General features: G+C 50.6%; 43 non-coding genes across 43 annotated transcripts; all 43 read right to left on the bottom strand.

Moving 5' to 3' along the window:
- Nucleotides 1-46: 46 nt before the first annotated feature.
- Trnas-cga lies at nt 47-128 on the bottom strand. The gene has a single exon. It is a non-coding gene; the product is annotated as a tRNA-Ser (tRNA).
- A 138-nt stretch (nt 129-266) lies between these two features.
- Nucleotides 267-339, bottom strand: Trnak-uuu. Its single transcript has one exon. It is a non-coding gene; the product is annotated as a tRNA-Lys (tRNA).
- A 354-nt stretch (nt 340-693) lies between these two features.
- Trnas-aga lies at nt 694-775 on the bottom strand. The gene has a single exon. It is a non-coding gene; the product is annotated as a tRNA-Ser (tRNA).
- A 746-nt stretch (nt 776-1,521) lies between these two features.
- Nucleotides 1,522-1,603, bottom strand: Trnas-cga. Its single transcript has one exon. It is a non-coding gene; the product is annotated as a tRNA-Ser (tRNA).
- A 138-nt stretch (nt 1,604-1,741) lies between these two features.
- Trnak-uuu lies at nt 1,742-1,814 on the bottom strand. Its single transcript has one exon. It is a non-coding gene; the product is annotated as a tRNA-Lys (tRNA).
- Nucleotides 1,815-2,168: 354 nt separating this feature from the next.
- On the bottom strand, nt 2,169-2,250 carry Trnas-aga. Its single transcript has one exon. It is a non-coding gene; the product is annotated as a tRNA-Ser (tRNA).
- Nucleotides 2,251-2,996: 746 nt separating this feature from the next.
- Nucleotides 2,997-3,078, bottom strand: Trnas-cga. The gene has a single exon. It is a non-coding gene; the product is annotated as a tRNA-Ser (tRNA).
- Nucleotides 3,079-3,216: 138 nt separating this feature from the next.
- Nucleotides 3,217-3,289, bottom strand: Trnak-uuu. The gene has a single exon. It is a non-coding gene; the product is annotated as a tRNA-Lys (tRNA).
- A 354-nt stretch (nt 3,290-3,643) lies between these two features.
- Trnas-aga lies at nt 3,644-3,725 on the bottom strand. Its single transcript has one exon. It is a non-coding gene; the product is annotated as a tRNA-Ser (tRNA).
- Nucleotides 3,726-4,471: 746 nt separating this feature from the next.
- On the bottom strand, nt 4,472-4,553 carry Trnas-cga. Its single transcript has one exon. It is a non-coding gene; the product is annotated as a tRNA-Ser (tRNA).
- A 138-nt stretch (nt 4,554-4,691) lies between these two features.
- Nucleotides 4,692-4,764, bottom strand: Trnak-uuu. Its single transcript has one exon. It is a non-coding gene; the product is annotated as a tRNA-Lys (tRNA).
- A 354-nt stretch (nt 4,765-5,118) lies between these two features.
- On the bottom strand, nt 5,119-5,200 carry Trnas-aga. The gene has a single exon. It is a non-coding gene; the product is annotated as a tRNA-Ser (tRNA).
- A 746-nt stretch (nt 5,201-5,946) lies between these two features.
- Nucleotides 5,947-6,028, bottom strand: Trnas-cga. The gene has a single exon. It is a non-coding gene; the product is annotated as a tRNA-Ser (tRNA).
- A 138-nt stretch (nt 6,029-6,166) lies between these two features.
- Nucleotides 6,167-6,239, bottom strand: Trnak-uuu. The gene has a single exon. It is a non-coding gene; the product is annotated as a tRNA-Lys (tRNA).
- Nucleotides 6,240-6,593: 354 nt separating this feature from the next.
- Nucleotides 6,594-6,675, bottom strand: Trnas-aga. The gene has a single exon. It is a non-coding gene; the product is annotated as a tRNA-Ser (tRNA).
- Nucleotides 6,676-7,421: 746 nt separating this feature from the next.
- On the bottom strand, nt 7,422-7,503 carry Trnas-cga. The gene has a single exon. It is a non-coding gene; the product is annotated as a tRNA-Ser (tRNA).
- A 138-nt stretch (nt 7,504-7,641) lies between these two features.
- Trnak-uuu lies at nt 7,642-7,714 on the bottom strand. The gene has a single exon. It is a non-coding gene; the product is annotated as a tRNA-Lys (tRNA).
- Nucleotides 7,715-8,068: 354 nt separating this feature from the next.
- Trnas-aga lies at nt 8,069-8,150 on the bottom strand. The gene has a single exon. It is a non-coding gene; the product is annotated as a tRNA-Ser (tRNA).
- Nucleotides 8,151-8,896: 746 nt separating this feature from the next.
- On the bottom strand, nt 8,897-8,978 carry Trnas-cga. Its single transcript has one exon. It is a non-coding gene; the product is annotated as a tRNA-Ser (tRNA).
- A 138-nt stretch (nt 8,979-9,116) lies between these two features.
- Nucleotides 9,117-9,189, bottom strand: Trnak-uuu. The gene has a single exon. It is a non-coding gene; the product is annotated as a tRNA-Lys (tRNA).
- Nucleotides 9,190-9,543: 354 nt separating this feature from the next.
- Trnas-aga lies at nt 9,544-9,625 on the bottom strand. The gene has a single exon. It is a non-coding gene; the product is annotated as a tRNA-Ser (tRNA).
- Nucleotides 9,626-10,371: 746 nt separating this feature from the next.
- Nucleotides 10,372-10,453, bottom strand: Trnas-cga. The gene has a single exon. It is a non-coding gene; the product is annotated as a tRNA-Ser (tRNA).
- A 138-nt stretch (nt 10,454-10,591) lies between these two features.
- Trnak-uuu lies at nt 10,592-10,664 on the bottom strand. Its single transcript has one exon. It is a non-coding gene; the product is annotated as a tRNA-Lys (tRNA).
- Nucleotides 10,665-11,018: 354 nt separating this feature from the next.
- Trnas-aga lies at nt 11,019-11,100 on the bottom strand. The gene has a single exon. It is a non-coding gene; the product is annotated as a tRNA-Ser (tRNA).
- Nucleotides 11,101-11,846: 746 nt separating this feature from the next.
- Trnas-cga lies at nt 11,847-11,928 on the bottom strand. Its single transcript has one exon. It is a non-coding gene; the product is annotated as a tRNA-Ser (tRNA).
- A 138-nt stretch (nt 11,929-12,066) lies between these two features.
- On the bottom strand, nt 12,067-12,139 carry Trnak-uuu. Its single transcript has one exon. It is a non-coding gene; the product is annotated as a tRNA-Lys (tRNA).
- A 354-nt stretch (nt 12,140-12,493) lies between these two features.
- Nucleotides 12,494-12,575, bottom strand: Trnas-aga. The gene has a single exon. It is a non-coding gene; the product is annotated as a tRNA-Ser (tRNA).
- A 746-nt stretch (nt 12,576-13,321) lies between these two features.
- Trnas-cga lies at nt 13,322-13,403 on the bottom strand. Its single transcript has one exon. It is a non-coding gene; the product is annotated as a tRNA-Ser (tRNA).
- A 138-nt stretch (nt 13,404-13,541) lies between these two features.
- Nucleotides 13,542-13,614, bottom strand: Trnak-uuu. Its single transcript has one exon. It is a non-coding gene; the product is annotated as a tRNA-Lys (tRNA).
- A 354-nt stretch (nt 13,615-13,968) lies between these two features.
- Trnas-aga lies at nt 13,969-14,050 on the bottom strand. Its single transcript has one exon. It is a non-coding gene; the product is annotated as a tRNA-Ser (tRNA).
- Nucleotides 14,051-14,796: 746 nt separating this feature from the next.
- On the bottom strand, nt 14,797-14,878 carry Trnas-cga. The gene has a single exon. It is a non-coding gene; the product is annotated as a tRNA-Ser (tRNA).
- A 138-nt stretch (nt 14,879-15,016) lies between these two features.
- Trnak-uuu lies at nt 15,017-15,089 on the bottom strand. Its single transcript has one exon. It is a non-coding gene; the product is annotated as a tRNA-Lys (tRNA).
- A 354-nt stretch (nt 15,090-15,443) lies between these two features.
- Trnas-aga lies at nt 15,444-15,525 on the bottom strand. Its single transcript has one exon. It is a non-coding gene; the product is annotated as a tRNA-Ser (tRNA).
- A 746-nt stretch (nt 15,526-16,271) lies between these two features.
- Nucleotides 16,272-16,353, bottom strand: Trnas-cga. The gene has a single exon. It is a non-coding gene; the product is annotated as a tRNA-Ser (tRNA).
- A 138-nt stretch (nt 16,354-16,491) lies between these two features.
- Nucleotides 16,492-16,564, bottom strand: Trnak-uuu. The gene has a single exon. It is a non-coding gene; the product is annotated as a tRNA-Lys (tRNA).
- Nucleotides 16,565-16,918: 354 nt separating this feature from the next.
- On the bottom strand, nt 16,919-17,000 carry Trnas-aga. The gene has a single exon. It is a non-coding gene; the product is annotated as a tRNA-Ser (tRNA).
- A 746-nt stretch (nt 17,001-17,746) lies between these two features.
- Nucleotides 17,747-17,828, bottom strand: Trnas-cga. The gene has a single exon. It is a non-coding gene; the product is annotated as a tRNA-Ser (tRNA).
- Nucleotides 17,829-17,966: 138 nt separating this feature from the next.
- Trnak-uuu lies at nt 17,967-18,039 on the bottom strand. The gene has a single exon. It is a non-coding gene; the product is annotated as a tRNA-Lys (tRNA).
- Nucleotides 18,040-18,393: 354 nt separating this feature from the next.
- Nucleotides 18,394-18,475, bottom strand: Trnas-aga. The gene has a single exon. It is a non-coding gene; the product is annotated as a tRNA-Ser (tRNA).
- Nucleotides 18,476-19,221: 746 nt separating this feature from the next.
- Trnas-cga lies at nt 19,222-19,303 on the bottom strand. The gene has a single exon. It is a non-coding gene; the product is annotated as a tRNA-Ser (tRNA).
- A 138-nt stretch (nt 19,304-19,441) lies between these two features.
- Trnak-uuu lies at nt 19,442-19,514 on the bottom strand. Its single transcript has one exon. It is a non-coding gene; the product is annotated as a tRNA-Lys (tRNA).
- A 354-nt stretch (nt 19,515-19,868) lies between these two features.
- Trnas-aga lies at nt 19,869-19,950 on the bottom strand. Its single transcript has one exon. It is a non-coding gene; the product is annotated as a tRNA-Ser (tRNA).
- A 746-nt stretch (nt 19,951-20,696) lies between these two features.
- Nucleotides 20,697-20,778, bottom strand: Trnas-cga. Its single transcript has one exon. It is a non-coding gene; the product is annotated as a tRNA-Ser (tRNA).
- Nucleotides 20,779-20,905: the final 127 nt, after the last annotated feature.

Genomic DNA, 20,905 nt, shown 5'->3' with positions numbered 1-20,905 from the left:
CACATGTGTGCGAAAATTTCTGCCCGTTTTTTTACGCAAAATCGCACGCAGCCGGTAGGATTCGAACCTACACTCCCACAGAGAATCTGATTTCGAGTCAGACGCCTTAACCACTCGGCCACGACTGCCAGTAGCGCAACACCCTCCCGACACATGCAACTGGTACCGTTTAAAGCACTGCAGTGCCAGGAAACGGCGTAGATGCATTCTTTTCCGTAGTGCTTATTCCGCTACTACACGTGCGGCTACCAAAGTATTAAAATTTCCGCCCGAACAGGGACTTGAACCCTGGACCCTTAGGTTAAAAGCCTAATGCTCTACCGACTGAGCTATCCGGGCTCACATCACGTGGTCACCCCTCCCACTACGCATACTGACACATTGCCTCATGTCCTTTACTGTTGGGTAATCGTTGCGTGGAGCTGTTATTATTTAAACGTCGTCTGACTGCTGTCTATAAACTCATCACGCTAGGCTCGTAACAGGCTATCGAAGGAAGCTGACACACGATGTAAAGTCAAATTGCAGCAGTTTGTACGTCTCATATATTACAGCAGAGGAGCTACGTGTTTTGTCGACACTCACTGGACAATTGTAAAATTTACAAGCGTCTCGAATGCAGTGTTTCCCACGTATTCGCTCATTTCACGGTTCCGTTGGAGATGTTCTCCACCTCTTGACACAAAAAAGAAACGCAGTCGGTAGGACTCGAACCTACGCTCCCAGAGGGAATCTGATTTCTAGTCAGACGCCTTAACCACTCGGCCACGACTGCCGGTCGCAGAGGCGTGGTCTCGACAAGTGCAACTGCTGCTTTGCAAGCAATCCGATGGCAGAACACGATATGGCCTCACTCGTTTCTGTAGCGCTTTCGTTGCCAGCACATTTGGCCGTTACGACAGTGTATTAATTTTCGCCTGGACGGGGGCTTGAACCCGGGACCCTTTGGTTGAAGGTTCAGCGCTCTACCGACTGGGCTATCCGGTCCCTCAGCCGAGCGTTGTGGTGCATGCTGCATGGTGTGCGAGTGATTCGCGTGTCGTTATTCCTGGCTTATGGCTCCAATGGCGACTTCACCGACTTCCCACTGACGCACCGCTGACGCTAGTTTTGTGTCGTCTTAAACGATGGCCATACTTGCAAGCAGCTGCGAGATCTTAAGAAAAGAAACGCTGCACCACTGCTTTTGCCACACTCGAATGAACTGAATTGCGCTTCTTAGAAAGAAATGAATGCTCGCTGTGTCCAACACTTTCAAGCACACCTGTGTACTCACAAAGACGGCGACGACGCGACAAAATGACGGTGGCGCGTTCGTGGGCCTGCGACTGATTTCTGCAGTACTAGCGTCCTTGCGAGGTGAACCGGTAGCCACAACAGGCAGCGGCCGTCGCGAAACAGTATTCTTAAAAAATAAATTTCCGTCTTGTTGAGAATGGTGTCACAGGTTTGGATCCGCTTTCACCCACGCATGTCACATGTGTGCGAAAATTTCTGCCCGTTTTTTTACGCAAAATCGCACGCAGCCGGTAGGATTCGAACCTACACTCCCACAGAGAATCTGATTTCGAGTCAGACGCCTTAACCACTCGGCCACGACTGCCAGTAGCGCAACACCCTCCCGACACATGCAACTGGTACCGTTTAAAGCACTGCAGTGCCAGGAAACGGCGTAGATGCATTCTTTTCCGTAGTGCTTATTCCGCTACTACACGTGCGGCTACCAAAGTATTAAAATTTCCGCCCGAACAGGGACTTGAACCCTGGACCCTTAGGTTAAAAGCCTAATGCTCTACCGACTGAGCTATCCGGGCTCACATCACGTGGTCACCCCTCCCACTACGCATACTGACACATTGCCTCATGTCCTTTACTGTTGGGTAATCGTTGCGTGGAGCTGTTATTATTTAAACGTCGTCTGACTGCTGTCTATAAACTCATCACGCTAGGCTCGTAACAGGCTATCGAAGGAAGCTGACACACGATGTAAAGTCAAATTGCAGCAGTTTGTACGTCTCATATATTACAGCAGAGGAGCTACGTGTTTTGTCGACACTCACTGGACAATTGTAAAATTTACAAGCGTCTCGAATGCAGTGTTTCCCACGTATTCGCTCATTTCACGGTTCCGTTGGAGATGTTCTCCACCTCTTGACACAAAAAAGAAACGCAGTCGGTAGGACTCGAACCTACGCTCCCAGAGGGAATCTGATTTCTAGTCAGACGCCTTAACCACTCGGCCACGACTGCCGGTCGCAGAGGCGTGGTCTCGACAAGTGCAACTGCTGCTTTGCAAGCAATCCGATGGCAGAACACGATATGGCCTCACTCGTTTCTGTAGCGCTTTCGTTGCCAGCACATTTGGCCGTTACGACAGTGTATTAATTTTCGCCTGGACGGGGGCTTGAACCCGGGACCCTTTGGTTGAAGGTTCAGCGCTCTACCGACTGGGCTATCCGGTCCCTCAGCCGAGCGTTGTGGTGCATGCTGCATGGTGTGCGAGTGATTCGCGTGTCGTTATTCCTGGCTTATGGCTCCAATGGCGACTTCACCGACTTCCCACTGACGCACCGCTGACGCTAGTTTTGTGTCGTCTTAAACGATGGCCATACTTGCAAGCAGCTGCGAGATCTTAAGAAAAGAAACGCTGCACCACTGCTTTTGCCACACTCGAATGAACTGAATTGCGCTTCTTAGAAAGAAATGAATGCTCGCTGTGTCCAACACTTTCAAGCACACCTGTGTACTCACAAAGACGGCGACGACGCGACAAAATGACGGTGGCGCGTTCGTGGGCCTGCGACTGATTTCTGCAGTACTAGCGTCCTTGCGAGGTGAACCGGTAGCCACAACAGGCAGCGGCCGTCGCGAAACAGTATTCTTAAAAAATAAATTTCCGTCTTGTTGAGAATGGTGTCACAGGTTTGGATCCGCTTTCACCCACGCATGTCACATGTGTGCGAAAATTTCTGCCCGTTTTTTTACGCAAAATCGCACGCAGCCGGTAGGATTCGAACCTACACTCCCACAGAGAATCTGATTTCGAGTCAGACGCCTTAACCACTCGGCCACGACTGCCAGTAGCGCAACACCCTCCCGACACATGCAACTGGTACCGTTTAAAGCACTGCAGTGCCAGGAAACGGCGTAGATGCATTCTTTTCCGTAGTGCTTATTCCGCTACTACACGTGCGGCTACCAAAGTATTAAAATTTCCGCCCGAACAGGGACTTGAACCCTGGACCCTTAGGTTAAAAGCCTAATGCTCTACCGACTGAGCTATCCGGGCTCACATCACGTGGTCACCCCTCCCACTACGCATACTGACACATTGCCTCATGTCCTTTACTGTTGGGTAATCGTTGCGTGGAGCTGTTATTATTTAAACGTCGTCTGACTGCTGTCTATAAACTCATCACGCTAGGCTCGTAACAGGCTATCGAAGGAAGCTGACACACGATGTAAAGTCAAATTGCAGCAGTTTGTACGTCTCATATATTACAGCAGAGGAGCTACGTGTTTTGTCGACACTCACTGGACAATTGTAAAATTTACAAGCGTCTCGAATGCAGTGTTTCCCACGTATTCGCTCATTTCACGGTTCCGTTGGAGATGTTCTCCACCTCTTGACACAAAAAAGAAACGCAGTCGGTAGGACTCGAACCTACGCTCCCAGAGGGAATCTGATTTCTAGTCAGACGCCTTAACCACTCGGCCACGACTGCCGGTCGCAGAGGCGTGGTCTCGACAAGTGCAACTGCTGCTTTGCAAGCAATCCGATGGCAGAACACGATATGGCCTCACTCGTTTCTGTAGCGCTTTCGTTGCCAGCACATTTGGCCGTTACGACAGTGTATTAATTTTCGCCTGGACGGGGGCTTGAACCCGGGACCCTTTGGTTGAAGGTTCAGCGCTCTACCGACTGGGCTATCCGGTCCCTCAGCCGAGCGTTGTGGTGCATGCTGCATGGTGTGCGAGTGATTCGCGTGTCGTTATTCCTGGCTTATGGCTCCAATGGCGACTTCACCGACTTCCCACTGACGCACCGCTGACGCTAGTTTTGTGTCGTCTTAAACGATGGCCATACTTGCAAGCAGCTGCGAGATCTTAAGAAAAGAAACGCTGCACCACTGCTTTTGCCACACTCGAATGAACTGAATTGCGCTTCTTAGAAAGAAATGAATGCTCGCTGTGTCCAACACTTTCAAGCACACCTGTGTACTCACAAAGACGGCGACGACGCGACAAAATGACGGTGGCGCGTTCGTGGGCCTGCGACTGATTTCTGCAGTACTAGCGTCCTTGCGAGGTGAACCGGTAGCCACAACAGGCAGCGGCCGTCGCGAAACAGTATTCTTAAAAAATAAATTTCCGTCTTGTTGAGAATGGTGTCACAGGTTTGGATCCGCTTTCACCCACGCATGTCACATGTGTGCGAAAATTTCTGCCCGTTTTTTTACGCAAAATCGCACGCAGCCGGTAGGATTCGAACCTACACTCCCACAGAGAATCTGATTTCGAGTCAGACGCCTTAACCACTCGGCCACGACTGCCAGTAGCGCAAGACCCTCCCGACACATGCAACTGGTACCGTTTAAAGCACTGCAGTGCCAGGAAACGGCGTAGATGCATTCTTTTCCGTAGTGCTTATTCCGCTACTACACGTGCGGCTACCAAAGTATTAAAATTTCCGCCCGAACAGGGACTTGAACCCTGGACCCTTAGGTTAAAAGCCTAATGCTCTACCGACTGAGCTATCCGGGCTCACATCACGTGGTCACCCCTCCCACTACGCATACTGACACATTGCCTCATGTCCTTTACTGTTGGGTAATCGTTGCGTGGAGCTGTTATTATTTAAACGTCGTCTGACTGCTGTCTATAAACTCATCACGCTAGGCTCGTAACAGGCTATCGAAGGAAGCTGACACACGATGTAAAGTCAAATTGCAGCAGTTTGTACGTCTCATATATTACAGCAGAGGAGCTACGTGTTTTGTCGACACTCACTGGACAATTGTAAAATTTACAAGCGTCTCGAATGCAGTGTTTCCCACGTATTCGCTCATTTCACGGTTCCGTTGGAGATGTTCTCCACCTCTTGACACAAAAAAGAAACGCAGTCGGTAGGACTCGAACCTACGCTCCCAGAGGGAATCTGATTTCTAGTCAGACGCCTTAACCACTCGGCCACGACTGCCGGTCGCAGAGGCGTGGTCTCGACAAGTGCAACTGCTGCTTTGCAAGCAATCCGATGGCAGAACACGATATGGCCTCACTCGTTTCTGTAGCGCTTTCGTTGCCAGCACATTTGGCCGTTACGACAGTGTATTAATTTTCGCCTGGACGGGGGCTTGAACCCGGGACCCTTTGGTTGAAGGTTCAGCGCTCTACCGACTGGGCTATCCGGTCCCTCAGCCGAGCGTTGTGGTGCATGCTGCATGGTGTGCGAGTGATTCGCGTGTCGTTATTCCTGGCTTATGGCTCCAATGGCGACTTCACCGACTTCCCACTGACGCACCGCTGACGCTAGTTTTGTGTCGTCTTAAACGATGGCCATACTTGCAAGCAGCTGCGAGATCTTAAGAAAAGAAACGCTGCACCACTGCTTTTGCCACACTCGAATGAACTGAATTGCGCTTCTTAGAAAGAAATGAATGCTCGCTGTGTCCAACACTTTCAAGCACACCTGTGTACTCACAAAGACGGCGACGACGCGACAAAATGACGGTGGCGCGTTCGTGGGCCTGCGACTGATTTCTGCAGTACTAGCGTCCTTGCGAGGTGAACCGGTAGCCACAACAGGCAGCGGCCGTCGCGAAACAGTATTCTTAAAAAATAAATTTCCGTCTTGTTGAGAATGGTGTCACAGGTTTGGATCCGCTTTCACCCACGCATGTCACATGTGTGCGAAAATTTCTGCCCGTTTTTTTACGCAAAATCGCACGCAGCCGGTAGGATTCGAACCTACACTCCCACAGAGAATCTGATTTCGAGTCAGACGCCTTAATCACTCGGCCACGACTGCCAGTAGCGCAACACCCTCCCGACACATGCAACTGGTACCGTTTAAAGCACTGCAGTGCCAGGAAACGGCGTAGATGCATTCTTTTCCGTAGTGCTTATTCCGCTACTACACGTGCGGCTACCAAAGTATTAAAATTTCCGCCCGAACAGGGACTTGAACCCTGGACCCTTAGGTTAAAAGCCTAATGCTCTACCGACTGAGCTATCCGGGCTCACATCACGTGGTCACCCCTCCCACTACGCATACTGACACATTGCCTCATGTCCTTTACTGTTGGGTAATCGTTGCGTGGAGCTGTTATTATTTAAACGTCGTCTGACTGCTGTCTATAAACTCATCACGCTAGGCTCGTAACAGGCTATCGAAGGAAGCTGACACACGATGTAAAGTCAAATTGCAGCAGTTTGTACGTCTCATATATTACAGCAGAGGAGCTACGTGTTTTGTCGACACTCACTGGACAATTGTAAAATTTACAAGCGTCTCGAATGCAGTGTTTCCCACGTATTCGCTCATTTCACGGTTCCGTTGGAGATGTTCTCCACCTCTTGACACAAAAAAGAAACGCAGTCGGTAGGACTCGAACCTACGCTCCCAGAGGGAATCTGATTTCTAGTCAGACGCCTTAACCACTCGGCCACGACTGCCGGTCGCAGAGGCGTGGTCTCGACAAGTGCAACTGCTGCTTTGCAAGCAATCCGATGGCAGAACACGATATGGCCTCACTCGTTTCTGTAGCGCTTTCGTTGCCAGCACATTTGGCCGTTACGACAGTGTATTAATTTTCGCCTGGACGGGGGCTTGAACCCGGGACCCTTTGGTTGAAGGTTCAGCGCTCTACCGACTGGGCTATCCGGTCCCTCAGCCGAGCGTTGTGGTGCATGCTGCATGGTGTGCGAGTGATTCGCGTGTCGTTATTCCTGGCTTATGGCTCCAATGGCGACTTCACCGACTTCCCACTGACGCACCGCTGACGCTAGTTTTGTGTCGTCTTAAACGATGGCCATACTTGCAAGCAGCTGCGAGATCTTAAGAAAAGAAACGCTGCACCACTGCTTTTGCCACACTCGAATGAACTGAATTGCGCTTCTTAGAAAGAAATGAATGCTCGCTGTGTCCAACACTTTCAAGCACACCTGTGTACTCACAAAGACGGCGACGACGCGACAAAATGACGGTGGCGCGTTCGTGGGCCTGCGACTGATTTCTGCAGTACTAGCGTCCTTGCGAGGTGAACCGGTAGCCACAACAGGCAGCGGCCGTCGCGAAACAGTATTCTTAAAAAATAAATTTCCGTCTTGTTGAGAATGGTGTCACAGGTTTGGATCCGCTTTCACCCACGCATGTCACATGTGTGCGAAAATTTCTGCCCGTTTTTTTACGCAAAATCGCACGCAGCCGGTAGGATTCGAACCTACACTCCCACAGAGAATCTGATTTCGAGTCAGACGCCTTAACCACTCGGCCACGACTGCCAGTAGCGCAAGACCCTCCCGACACATGCAACTGGTACCGTTTAAAGCACTGCAGTGCCAGGAAACGGCGTAGATGCATTCTTTTCCGTAGTGCTTATTCCGCTACTACACGTGCGGCTACCAAAGTATTAAAATTTCCGCCCGAACAGGGACTTGAACCCTGGACCCTTAGGTTAAAAGCCTAATGCTCTACCGACTGAGCTATCCGGGCTCACATCACGTGGTCACCCCTCCCACTACGCATACTGACACATTGCCTCATGTCCTTTACTGTTGGGTAATCGTTGCGTGGAGCTGTTATTATTTAAACGTCGTCTGACTGCTGTCTATAAACTCATCACGCTAGGCTCGTAACAGGCTATCGAAGGAAGCTGACACACGATGTAAAGTCAAATTGCAGCAGTTTGTACGTCTCATATATTACAGCAGAGGAGCTACGTGTTTTGTCGACACTCACTGGACAATTGTAAAATTTACAAGCGTCTCGAATGCAGTGTTTCCCACGTATTCGCTCATTTCACGGTTCCGTTGGAGATGTTCTCCACCTCTTGACACAAAAAAGAAACGCAGTCGGTAGGACTCGAACCTACGCTCCCAGAGGGAATCTGATTTCTAGTCAGACGCCTTAACCACTCGGCCACGACTGCCGGTCGCAGAGGCGTGGTCTCGACAAGTGCAACTGCTGCTTTGCAAGCAATCCGATGGCAGAACACGATATGGCCTCACTCGTTTCTGTAGCGCTTTCGTTGCCAGCACATTTGGCCGTTACGACAGTGTATTAATTTTCGCCTGGACGGGGGCTTGAACCCGGGACCCTTTGGTTGAAGGTTCAGCGCTCTACCGACTGGGCTATCCGGTCCCTCAGCCGAGCGTTGTGGTGCATGCTGCATGGTGTGCGAGTGATTCGCGTGTCGTTATTCCTGGCTTATGGCTCCAATGGCGACTTCACCGACTTCCCACTGACGCACCGCTGACGCTAGTTTTGTGTCGTCTTAAACGATGGCCATACTTGCAAGCAGCTGCGAGATCTTAAGAAAAGAAACGCTGCACCACTGCTTTTGCCACACTCGAATGAACTGAATTGCGCTTCTTAGAAAGAAATGAATGCTCGCTGTGTCCAACACTTTCAAGCACACCTGTGTACTCACAAAGACGGCGACGACGCGACAAAATGACGGGGGCGCGTTCGTGGGCCTGCGACTGATTTCTGCAGTACTAGCGTCCTTGCGAGGTGAACCGGTAGCCACAACAGGCAGCGGCCGTCGCGAAACAGTATTCTTAAAAAATAAATTTCCGTCTTGTTGAGAATGGTGTCACAGGTTTGGATCCGCTTTCACCCACGCATGTCACATGTGTGCGAAAATTTCTGCCCGTTTTTTTACGCAAAATCGCACGCAGCCGGTAGGATTCGAACCTACACTCCCACAGAGAATCTGATTTCGAGTCAGACGCCTTAACCACTCGGCCACGACTGCCAGTAGCGCAACACCCTCCCGACACATGCAACTGGTACCGTTTAAAGCACTGCAGTGCCAGGAAACGGCGTAGATGCATTCTTTTCCGTAGTGCTTATTCCGCTACTACACGTGCGGCTACCAAAGTATTAAAATTTCCGCCCGAACAGGGACTTGAACCCTGGACCCTTAGGTTAAAAGCCTAATGCTCTACCGACTGAGCTATCCGGGCTCACATCACGTGGTCACCCCTCCCACTACGCATACTGACACATTGCCTCATGTCCTTTACTGTTGGGTAATCGTTGCGTGGAGCTGTTATTATTTAAACGTCGTCTGACTGCTGTCTATAAACTCATCACGCTAGGCTCGTAACAGGCTATCGAAGGAAGCTGACACACGATGTAAAGTCAAATTGCAGCAGTTTGTACGTCTCATATATTACAGCAGAGGAGCTACGTGTTTTGTCGACACTCACTGGACAATTGTAAAATTTACAAGCGTCTCGAATGCAGTGTTTCCCACGTATTCGCTCATTTCACGGTTCCGTTGGAGATGTTCTCCACCTCTTGACACAAAAAAGAAACGCAGTCGGTAGGACTCGAACCTACGCTCCCAGAGGGAATCTGATTTCTAGTCAGACGCCTTAACCACTCGGCCACGACTGCCGGTCGGAGAGGCGTGGTCTCGACAAGTGCAACTGCTGCTTTGCAAGCAATCCGATGGCAGAACACGATATGGCCTCACTCGTTTCTGTAGCGCTTTCGTTGCCAGCACATTTGGCCGTTACGACAGTGTATTAATTTTCGCCTGGACGGGGGCTTGAACCCGGGACCCTTTGGTTGAAGGTTCAGCGCTCTACCGACTGGGCTATCCGGTCCCTCAGCCGAGCGTTGTGGTGCATGCTGCATGGTGTGCGAGTGATTCGCGTGTCGTTATTCCTGGCTTATGGCTCCAATGGCGACTTCACCGACTTCCCACTGACGCACCGCTGACGCTAGTTTTGTGTCGTCTTAAACGATGGCCATACTTGCAGGCAGCTGCGAGATCTTAAGAAAAGAAACGCTGCACCACTGCTTTTGCCACACTCGAATGAACTGAATTGCGCTTCTTAGAAAGAAATGAATGCTCGCTGTGTCCAACACTTTCAAGCACACCTGTGTACTCACAAAGACGGCGACGACGCGACAAAATGACGGTGGCGCGTTCGTGGGCCTGCGACTGATTTCTGCAGTACTAGCGTCCTTGCGAGGTGAACCGGTAGCCACAACAGGCAGCGGCCGTCGCGAAACAGTATTCTTAAAAAATAAATTTCCGTCTTGTTGAGAATGGTGTCACAGGTTTGGATCCGCTTTCACCCACGCATGTCACATGTGTGCGAAAATTTCTGCCCGTTTTTTTACGCAAAATCGCACGCAGCCGGTAGGATTCGAACCTACACTCCCACAGAGAATCTGATTTCGAGTCAGACGCCTTAATCACTCGGCCACGACTGCCAGTAGCGCAACACCCTCCCGACACATGCAACTGGTACCGTTTAAAGCACTGCAGTGCCAGGAAACGGCGTAGATGCATTCTTTTCCGTAGTGCTTATTCCGCTACTACACGTGCGGCTACCAAAGTATTAAAATTTCCGCCCGAACAGGGACTTGAACCCTGGACCCTTAGGTTAAAAGCCTAATGCTCTACCGACTGAGCTATCCGGGCTCACATCACGTGGTCACCCCTCCCACTACGCATACTGACACATTGCCTCATGTCCTTTACTGTTGGGTAATCGTTGCGTGGAGCTGTTATTATTTAAACGTCGTCTGACTGCTGTCTATAAACTCATCACGCTAGGCTCGTAACAGGCTATCGAAGGAAGCTGACACACGATGTAAAGTCAAATTGCAGCAGTTTGTACGTCTCATATATTACAGCAGAGGAGCTACGTGTTTTGTCGACACTCACTGGACAATTGTAAAATTTACAAGCGTCTCGAATGCAGTGTTTCCCACGTATTCGCTCATTTCACGGTTCCGTTGGAGATGTTCTCCACCTCTTGACACAAAAAAGAAACGCAGTCGGTAGGACTCGAACCTACGCTCCCAGAGGGAATCTGATTTCTAGTCAGACGCCTTAACCACTCGGCCACGACTGCCGGTCGCAGAGGCGTGGTCTCGACAAGTGCAACTGCTGCTTTGCAAGCAATCCGATGGCAGAACACGATATGGCCTCACTCGTTTCTGTAGCGCTTTCGTTGCCAGCACATTTGGCCGTTACGACAGTGTATTAATTTTCGCCTGGACGGGGGCTTGAACCCGGGACCCTTTGGTTGAAGGTTCAGCGCTCTACCGACTGGGCTATCCGGTCCCTCAGCCGAGCGTTGTGGTGCATGCTGCATGGTGTGCGAGTGATTCGCGTGTCGTTATTCCTGGCTTATGGCTCCAATGGCGACTTCACCGACTTCCCACTGACGCACCGCTGACGCTAGTTTTGTGTCGTCTTAAACGATGGCCATACTTGCAGGCAGCTGCGAGATCTTAAGAAAAGAAACGCTGCACCACTGCTTTTGCCACACTCGAATGAACTGAATTGCGCTTCTTAGAAAGAAATGAATGCTCGCTGTGTCCAACACTTTCAAGCACACCTGTGTACTCACAAAGACGGCGACGACGCGACAAAATGACGGTGGCGCGTTCGTGGGCCTGCGACTGATTTCTGCAGTACTAGCGTCCTTGCGAGGTGAACCGGTAGCCACAACAGGCAGCGGCCGTCGCGAAACAGTATTCTTAAAAAATAAATTTCCGTCTTGTTGAGAATGGTGTCACAGGTTTGGATCCGCTTTCACCCACGCATGTCACATGTGTGCGAAAATTTCTGCCCGTTTTTTTACGCAAAATCGCACGCAGCCGGTAGGATTCGAACCTACACTCCCACAGAGAATCTGATTTCGAGTCAGACGCCTTAATCACTCGGCCACGACTGCCAGTAGCGCAACACCCTCCCGACACATGCAACTGGTACCGTTTAAAGCACTGCAGTGCCAGGAAACGGCGTAGATGCATTCTTTTCCGTAGTGCTTATTCCGCTACTACACGTGCGGCTACCAAAGTATTAAAATTTCCGCCCGAACAGGGACTTGAACCCTGGACCCTTAGGTTAAAAGCCTAATGCTCTACCGACTGAGCTATCCGGGCTCACATCACGTGGTCACCCCTCCCACTACGCATACTGACACATTGCCTCATGTCCTTTACTGTTGGGTAATCGTTGCGTGGAGCTGTTATTATTTAAACGTCGTCTGACTGCTGTCTATAAACTCATCACGCTAGGCTCGTAACAGGCTATCGAAGGAAGCTGACACACGATGTAAAGTCAAATTGCAGCAGTTTGTACGTCTCATATATTACAGCAGAGGAGCTACGTGTTTTGTCGACACTCACTGGACAATTGTAAAATTTACAAGCGTCTCGAATGCAGTGTTTCCCACGTATTCGCTCATTTCACGGTTCCGTTGGAGATGTTCTCCACCTCTTGACACAAAAAAGAAACGCAGTCGGTAGGACTCGAACCTACGCTCCCAGAGGGAATCTGATTTCTAGTCAGACGCCTTAACCACTCGGCCACGACTGCCGGTCGCAGAGGCGTGGTCTCGACAAGTGCAACTGCTGCTTTGCAAGCAATCCGATGGCAGAACACGATATGGCCTCACTCGTTTCTGTAGCGCTTTCGTTGCCAGCACATTTGGCCGTTACGACAGTGTATTAATTTTCGCCTGGACGGGGGCTTGAACCCGGGACCCTTTGGTTGAAGGTTCAGCGCTCTACCGACTGGGCTATCCGGTCCCTCAGCCGAGCGTTGTGGTGCATGCTGCATGGTGTGCGAGTGATTCGCGTGTCGTTATTCCTGGCTTATGGCTCCAATGGCGACTTCACCGACTTCCCACTGACGCACCGCTGACGCTAGTTTTGTGTCGTCTTAAACGATGGCCATACTTGCAAGCAGCTGCGAGATCTTAAGAAAAGAAACGCTGCACCACTGCTTTTGCCACACTCGAATGAACTGAATTGCGCTTCTTAGAAAGAAATGAATGCTCGCTGTGTCCAACACTTTCAAGCACACCTGTGTACTCACAAAGACGGCGACGACGCGACAAAATGACGGTGGCGCGTTCGTGGGCCTGCGACTGATTTCTGCAGTACTAGCGTCCTTGCGAGGTGAACCGGTAGCCACAACAGGCAGCGGCCGTCGCGAAACAGTATTCTTAAAAAATAAATTTCCGTCTTGTTGAGAATGGTGTCACAGGTTTGGATCCGCTTTCACCCACGCATGTCACATGTGTGCGAAAATTTCTGCCCGTTTTTTTACGCAAAATCGCACACAGCCGGTAGGATTCGAACCTACACTCCCACAGAGAATCTGATTTCGAGTCAGACGCCTTAACCACTCGGCCACGACTGCCAGTAGCGCAACACCCTCCCGACACATGCAACTGGTACCGTTTAAAGCACTGCAGTGCCAGGAAACGGCGTAGATGCATTCTTTTCCGTAGTGCTTATTCCGCTACTACACGTGCGGCTACCAAAGTATTAAAATTTCCGCCCGAACAGGGACTTGAACCCTGGACCCTTAGGTTAAAAGCCTAATGCTCTACCGACTGAGCTATCCGGGCTCACATCACGTGGTCACCCCTCCCACTACGCATACTGACACATTGCCTCATGTCCTTTACTGTTGGGTAATCGTTGCGTGGAGCTGTTATTATTTAAACGTCGTCTGACTGCTGTCTATAAACTCATCACGCTAGGCTCGTAACAGGCTATCGAAGGAAGCTGACACACGATGTAAAGTCAAATTGCAGCAGTTTGTACGTCTCATATATTACAGCAGAGGAGCTACGTGTTTTGTCGACACTCACTGGACAATTGTAAAATTTACAAGCGTCTCGAATGCAGTGTTTCCCACGTATTCGCTCATTTCACGGTTCCGTTGGAGATGTTCTCCACCTCTTGACACAAAAAAGAAACGCAGTCGGTAGGACTCGAACCTACGCTCCCAGAGGGAATCTGATTTCTAGTCAGACGCCTTAACCACTCGGCCACGACTGCCGGTCGGAGAGGCGTGGTCTCGACAAGTGCAACTGCTGCTTTGCAAGCAATCCGATGGCAGAACACGATATGGCCTCACTCGTTTCTGTAGCGCTTTCGTTGCCAGCACATTTGGCCGTTACGACAGTGTATTAATTTTCGCCTGGACGGGGGCTTGAACCCGGGACCCTTTGGTTGAAGGTTCAGCGCTCTACCGACTGGGCTATCCGGTCCCTCAGCCGAGCGTTGTGGTGCATGCTGCATGGTGTGCGAGTGATTCGCGTGTCGTTATTCCTGGCTTATGGCTCCAATGGCGACTTCACCGACTTCCCACTGACGCACCGCTGACGCTAGTTTTGTGTCGTCTTAAACGATGGCCATACTTGCAAGCAGCTGCGAGATCTTAAGAAAAGAAACGCTGCACCACTGCTTTTGCCACACTCGAATGAACTGAATTGCGCTTCTTAGAAAGAAATGAATGCTCGCTGTGTCCAACACTTTCAAGCACACCTGTGTACTCACAAAGACGGCGACGACGCGACAAAATGACGGTGGCGCGTTCGTGGGCCTGCGACTGATTTCTGCAGTACTAGCGTCCTTGCGAGGTGAACCGGTAGCCACAACAGGCAGCGGCCGTCGCGAAACAGTATTCTTAAAAAATAAATTTCCGTCTTGTTGAGAATGGTGTCACAGGTTTGGATCCGCTTTCACCCACGCATGTCACATGTGTGCGAAAATTTCTGCCCGTTTTTTTACGCAAAATCGCACGCAGCCGGTAGGATTCGAACCTACACTCCCACAGAGAATCTGATTTCGAGTCAGACGCCTTAATCACTCGGCCACGACTGCCAGTAGCGCAACACCCTCCCGACACATGCAACTGGTACCGTTTAAAGCACTGCAGTGCCAGGAAACGGCGTAGATGCATTCTTTTCCGTAGTGCTTATTCCGCTACTACACGTGCGGCTACCAAAGTATTAAAATTTCCGCCCGAACAGGGACTTGAACCCTGGACCCTTAGGTTAAAAGCCTAATGCTCTACCGACTGAGCTATCCGGGCTCACATCACGTGGTCACCCCTCCCACTACGCATACTGACACATTGCCTCATGTCCTTTACTGTTGGGTAATCGTTGCGTGGAGCTGTTATTATTTAAACGTCGTCTGACTGCTGTCTATAAACTCATCACGCTAGGCTCGTAACAGGCTATCGAAGGAAGCTGACACACGATGTAAAGTCAAATTGCAGCAGTTTGTACGTCTCATATATTACAGCAGAGGAGCTACGTGTTTTGTCGACACTCACTGGACAATTGTAAAATTTACAAGCGTCTCGAATGCAGTGTTTCCCACGTATTCGCTCATTTCACGGTTCCGTTGGAGATGTTCTCCACCTCTTGACACAAAAAAGAAACGCAGTCGGTAGGACTCGAACCTACGCTCCCAGAGGGAATCTGATTTCTAGTCAGACGCCTTAACCACTCGGCCACGACTGCCGGTCGCAGAGGCGTGGTCTCGACAAGTGCAACTGCTGCTTTGCAAGCAATCCGATGGCAGAACACGATATGGCCTCACTCGTTTCTGTAGCGCTTTCGTTGCCAGCACATTTGGCCGTTACGACAGTGTATTAATTTTCGCCTGGACGGGGGCTTGAACCCGGGACCCTTTGGTTGAAGGTTCAGCGCTCTACCGACTGGGCTATCCGGTCCCTCAGCCGAGCGTTGTGGTGCATGCTGCATGGTGTGCGAGTGATTCGCGTGTCGTTATTCCTGGCTTATGGCTCCAATGGCGACTTCACCGACTTCCCACTGACGCACCGCTGACGCTAGTTTTGTGTCGTCTTAAACGATGGCCATACTTGCAAGCAGCTGCGAGATCTTAAGAAAAGAAACGCTGCACCACTGCTTTTGCCACACTCGAATGAACTGAATTGCGCTTCTTAGAAAGAAATGAATGCTCGCTGTGTCCAACACTTTCAAGCACACCTGTGTACTCACAAAGACGGCGACGACGCGACAAAATGACGGGGGCGCGTTCGTGGGCCTGCGACTGATTTCTGCAGTACTAGCGTCCTTGCGAGGTGAACCGGTAGCCACAACAGGCAGCGGCCGTCGCGAAACAGTATTCTTAAAAAATAAATTTCCGTCTTGTTGAGAATGGTGTCACAGGTTTGGATCCGCTTTCACCCACGCATGTCACATGTGTGCGAAAATTTCTGCCCGTTTTTTTACGCAAAATCGCACGCAGCCGGTAGGATTCGAACCTACACTCCCACAGAGAATCTGATTTCGAGTCAGACGCCTTAACCACTCGGCCACGACTGCCAGTAGCGCAACACCCTCCCGACACATGCAACTGGTACCGTTTAAAGCACTGCAGTGCCAGGAAACGGCGTAGATGCATTCTTTTCCGTAGTGCTTATTCCGCTACTACACGTGCGGCTACCAAAGTATTAAAATTTCCGCCCGAACAGGGACTTGAACCCTGGACCCTTAGGTTAAAAGCCTAATGCTCTACCGACTGAGCTATCCGGGCTCACATCACGTGGTCACCCCTCCCACTACGCATACTGACACATTGCCTCATGTCCTTTACTGTTGGGTAATCGTTGCGTGGAGCTGTTATTATTTAAACGTCGTCTGACTGCTGTCTATAAACTCATCACGCTAGGCTCGTAACAGGCTATCGAAGGAAGCTGACACACGATGTAAAGTCAAATTGCAGCAGTTTGTACGTCTCATATATTACAGCAGAGGAGCTACGTGTTTTGTCGACACTCACTGGACAATTGTAAAATTTACAAGCGTCTCGAATGCAGTGTTTCCCACGTATTCGCTCATTTCACGGTTCCGTTGGAGATGTTCTCCACCTCTTGACACAAAAAAGAAACGCAGTCGGTAGGACTCGAACCTACGCTCCCAGAGGGAATCTGATTTCTAGTCAGACGCCTTAACCACTCGGCCACGACTGCCGGTCGGAGAGGCGTGGTCTCGACAAGTGCAACTGCTGCTTTGCAAGCAATCCGATGGCAGAACACGATATGGCCTCACTCGTTTCTGTAGCGCTTTCGTTGCCAGCACATTTGGCCGTTACGACAGTGTATTAATTTTCGCCTGGACGGGGGCTTGAACCCGGGACCCTTTGGTTGAAGGTTCAGCGCTCTACCGACTGGGCTATCCGGTCCCTCAGCCGAGCGTTGTGGTGCATGCTGCATGGTGTGCGAGTGATTCGCGTGTCGTTATTCCTGGCTTATGGCTCCAATGGCGACTTCACCGACTTCCCACTGACGCACCGCTGACGCTAGTTTTGTGTCGTCTTAAACGATGGCCATACTTGCAGGCAGCTGCGAGATCTTAAGAAAAGAAACGCTGCACCACTGCTTTTGCCACACTCGAATGAACTGAATTGCGCTTCTTAGAAAGAAATGAATGCTCGCTGTGTCCAACACTTTCAAGCACACCTGTGTACTCACAAAGACGGCGACGACGCGACAAAATGACGGTGGCGCGTTCGTGGGCCTGCGACTGATTTCTGCAGTACTAGCGTCCTTGCGAGGTGAACCGGTAGCCACAACAGGCAGCGGCCGTCGCGAAACAGTATTCTTAAAAAATAAATTTCCGTCTTGTTGAGAATGGTGTCACAGGTTTGGATCCGCTTTCACCCACGCATGTCACATGTGTGCGAAAATTTCTGCCCGTTTTTTTACGCAAAATCGCACGCAGCCGGTAGGATTCGAACCTACACTCCCACAGAGAATCTGATTTCGAGTCAGACGCCTTAATCACTCGGCCACGACTGCCAGTAGCGCAACACCCTCCCGACACATGCAACTGGTACCGTTTAAAGCACTGCAGTGCCAGGAAACGGCGTAGATGCATTCTTTTCCGTAGTGCTTATTCCGCTACTACACGTGCGGCTACCAAAGTATTAAAATTTCCGCCCGAACAGGGACTTGAACCCTGGACCCTTAGGTTAAAAGCCTAATGCTCTACCGACTGAGCTATCCGGGCTCACATCACGTGGTCACCCCTCCCACTACGCATACTGACACATTGCCTCATGTCCTTTACTGTTGGGTAATCGTTGCGTGGAGCTGTTATTATTTAAACGTCGTCTGACTGCTGTCTATAAACTCATCACGCTAGGCTCGTAACAGGCTATCGAAGGAAGCTGACACACGATGTAAAGTCAAATTGCAGCAGTTTGTACGTCTCATATATTACAGCAGAGGAGCTACGTGTTTTGTCGACACTCACTGGACAATTGTAAAATTTACAAGCGTCTCGAATGCAGTGTTTCCCACGTATTCGCTCATTTCACGGTTCCGTTGGAGATGTTCTCCACCTCTTGACACAAAAAAGAAACGCAGTCGGTAGGACTCGAACCTACGCTCCCAGAGGGAATCTGATTTCTAGTCAGACGCCTTAACCACTCGGCCACGACTGCCGGTCGCAGAGGCGTGGTCTCGACAAGTGCAACTGCTGCTTTGCAAGCAATCCGATGGCAGAACACGATATGGCCTCACTCGTTTCTGTAGCGCTTTCGTTGCCAGCACATTTGGCCGTTACGACAGTGTATTAATTTTCGCCTGGACGGGGGCTTGAACCCGGGACCCTTTGGTTGAAGGTTCAGCGCTCTACCGACTGGGCTATCCGGTCCCTCAGCCGAGCGTTGTGGTGCATGCTGCATGGTGTGCGAGTGATTCGCGTGTCGTTATTCCTGGCTTATGGCTCCAATGGCGACTTCACCGACTTCCCACTGACGCACCGCTGACGCTAGTTTTGTGTCGTCTTAAACGATGGCCATACTTGCAGGCAGCTGCGAGATCTTAAGAAAAGAAACGCTGCACCACTGCTTTTGCCACACTCGAATGAACTGAATTGCGCTTCTTAGAAAGAAATGAATGCTCGCTGTGTCCAACACTTTCAAGCACACCTGTGTACTCACAAAGACGGCGACGACGCGACAAAATGACGGTGGCGCGTTCGTGGGCCTGCGACTGATTTCTGCAGTACTAGCGTCCTTGCGAGGTGAACCGGTAGCCACAACAGGCAGCGGCCGTCGCGAAACAGTATTCTTAAAAAATAAATTTCCGTCTTGTTGAGAATGGTGTCACAGGTTTGGATCCGCTTTCACCCACGCATGTCACATGTGTGCGAAAATTTCTGCCCGTTTTTTTACGCAAAATCGCACGCAGCCGGTAGGATTCGAACCTACACTCCCACAGAGAATCTGATTTCGAGTCAGACGCCTTAATCACTCGGCCACGACTGCCAGTAGCGCAACACCCTCCCGACACATGCAACTGGTACCGTTTAAAGCACTGCAGTGCCAGGAAACGGCGTAGATGCATTCTTTTCCGTAGTGCTTATTCCGCTACTACACGTGCGGCTACCAAAGTATTAAAATTTCCGCCCGAACAGGGACTTGAACCCTGGACCCTTAGGTTAAAAGCCTAATGCTCTACCGACTGAGCTATCCGGGCTCACATCACGTGGTCACCCCTCCCACTACGCATACTGACACATTGCCTCATGTCCTTTACTGTTGGGTAATCGTTGCGTGGAGCTGTTATTATTTAAACGTCGTCTGACTGCTGTCTATAAACTCATCACGCTAGGCTCGTAACAGGCTATCGAAGGAAGCTGACACACGATGTAAAGTCAAATTGCAGCAGTTTGTACGTCTCATATATTACAGCAGAGGAGCTACGTGTTTTGTCGACACTCACTGGACAATTGTAAAATTTACAAGCGTCTCGAATGCAGTGTTTCCCACGTATTCGCTCATTTCACGGTTCCGTTGGAGATGTTCTCCACCTCTTGACACAAAAAAGAAACGCAGTCGGTAGGACTCGAACCTACGCTCCCAGAGGGAATCTGATTTCTAGTCAGACGCCTTAACCACTCGGCCACGACTGCCGGTCGCAGAGGCGTGGTCTCGACAAGTGCAACTGCTGCTTTGCAAGCAATCCGATGGCAGAACACGATATGGCCTCACTCGTTTCTGTAGCGCTTTCGTTGCCAGCACATTTGGCCGTTACGACAGTGTATTAATTTTCGCCTGGACGGGGGCTTGAACCCGGGACCCTTTGGTTGAAGGTTCAGCGCTCTACCGACTGGGCTATCCGGTCCCTCAGCCGAGCGTTGTGGTGCATGCTGCATGGTGTGCGAGTGATTCGCGTGTCGTTATTCCTGGCTTATGGCTCCAATGGCGACTTCACCGACTTCCCACTGACGCACCGCTGACGCTAGTTTTGTGTCGTCTTAAACGATGGCCATACTTGCAAGCAGCTGCGAGATCTTAAGAAAAGAAACGCTGCACCACTGCTTTTGCCACACTCGAATGAACTGAATTGCGCTTCTTAGAAAGAAATGAATGCTCGCTGTGTCCAACACTTTCAAGCACACCTGTGTACTCACAAAGACGGCGACGACGCGACAAAATGACGGTGGCGCGTTCGTGGGCCTGCGACTGATTTCTGCAGTACTAGCGTCCTTGCGAGGTGAACCGGTAGCCACAACAGGCAGCGGCCGTCGCGAAACAGTATTCTTAAAAAATAAATTTCCGTCTTGTTGAGAATGGTGTCACAGGTTTGGATCCGCTTTCACCCACGCATGTCACATGTGTGCGAAAATTTCTGCCCGTTTTTTTACGCAAAATCGCACACAGCCGGTAGGATTCGAACCTACACTCCCACAGAGAATCTGATTTCGAGTCAGACGCCTTAACCACTCGGCCACGACTGCCAGTAGCGCAACACCCTCCCGACACATGCAACTGGTACCGTTTAAAGCACTGCAGTGCCAGGAAACGGCGTAGATGCATTCTTTTCCGTAGTGCTTATTCCGCTACTACACGTGCGGCTACCAAAGT

Source organism: Schistocerca americana, chromosome 3 (genome assembly GCF_021461395.2).
Source record: "Schistocerca americana isolate TAMUIC-IGC-003095 chromosome 3, iqSchAmer2.1, whole genome shotgun sequence".
NCBI classification, from domain to species: domain Eukaryota; kingdom Metazoa; phylum Arthropoda; class Insecta; order Orthoptera; family Acrididae; genus Schistocerca; species Schistocerca americana.
Note: the sequence above shows the minus strand (reverse complement) of the source record. Positions and strands in the feature narration are given on the sequence as shown.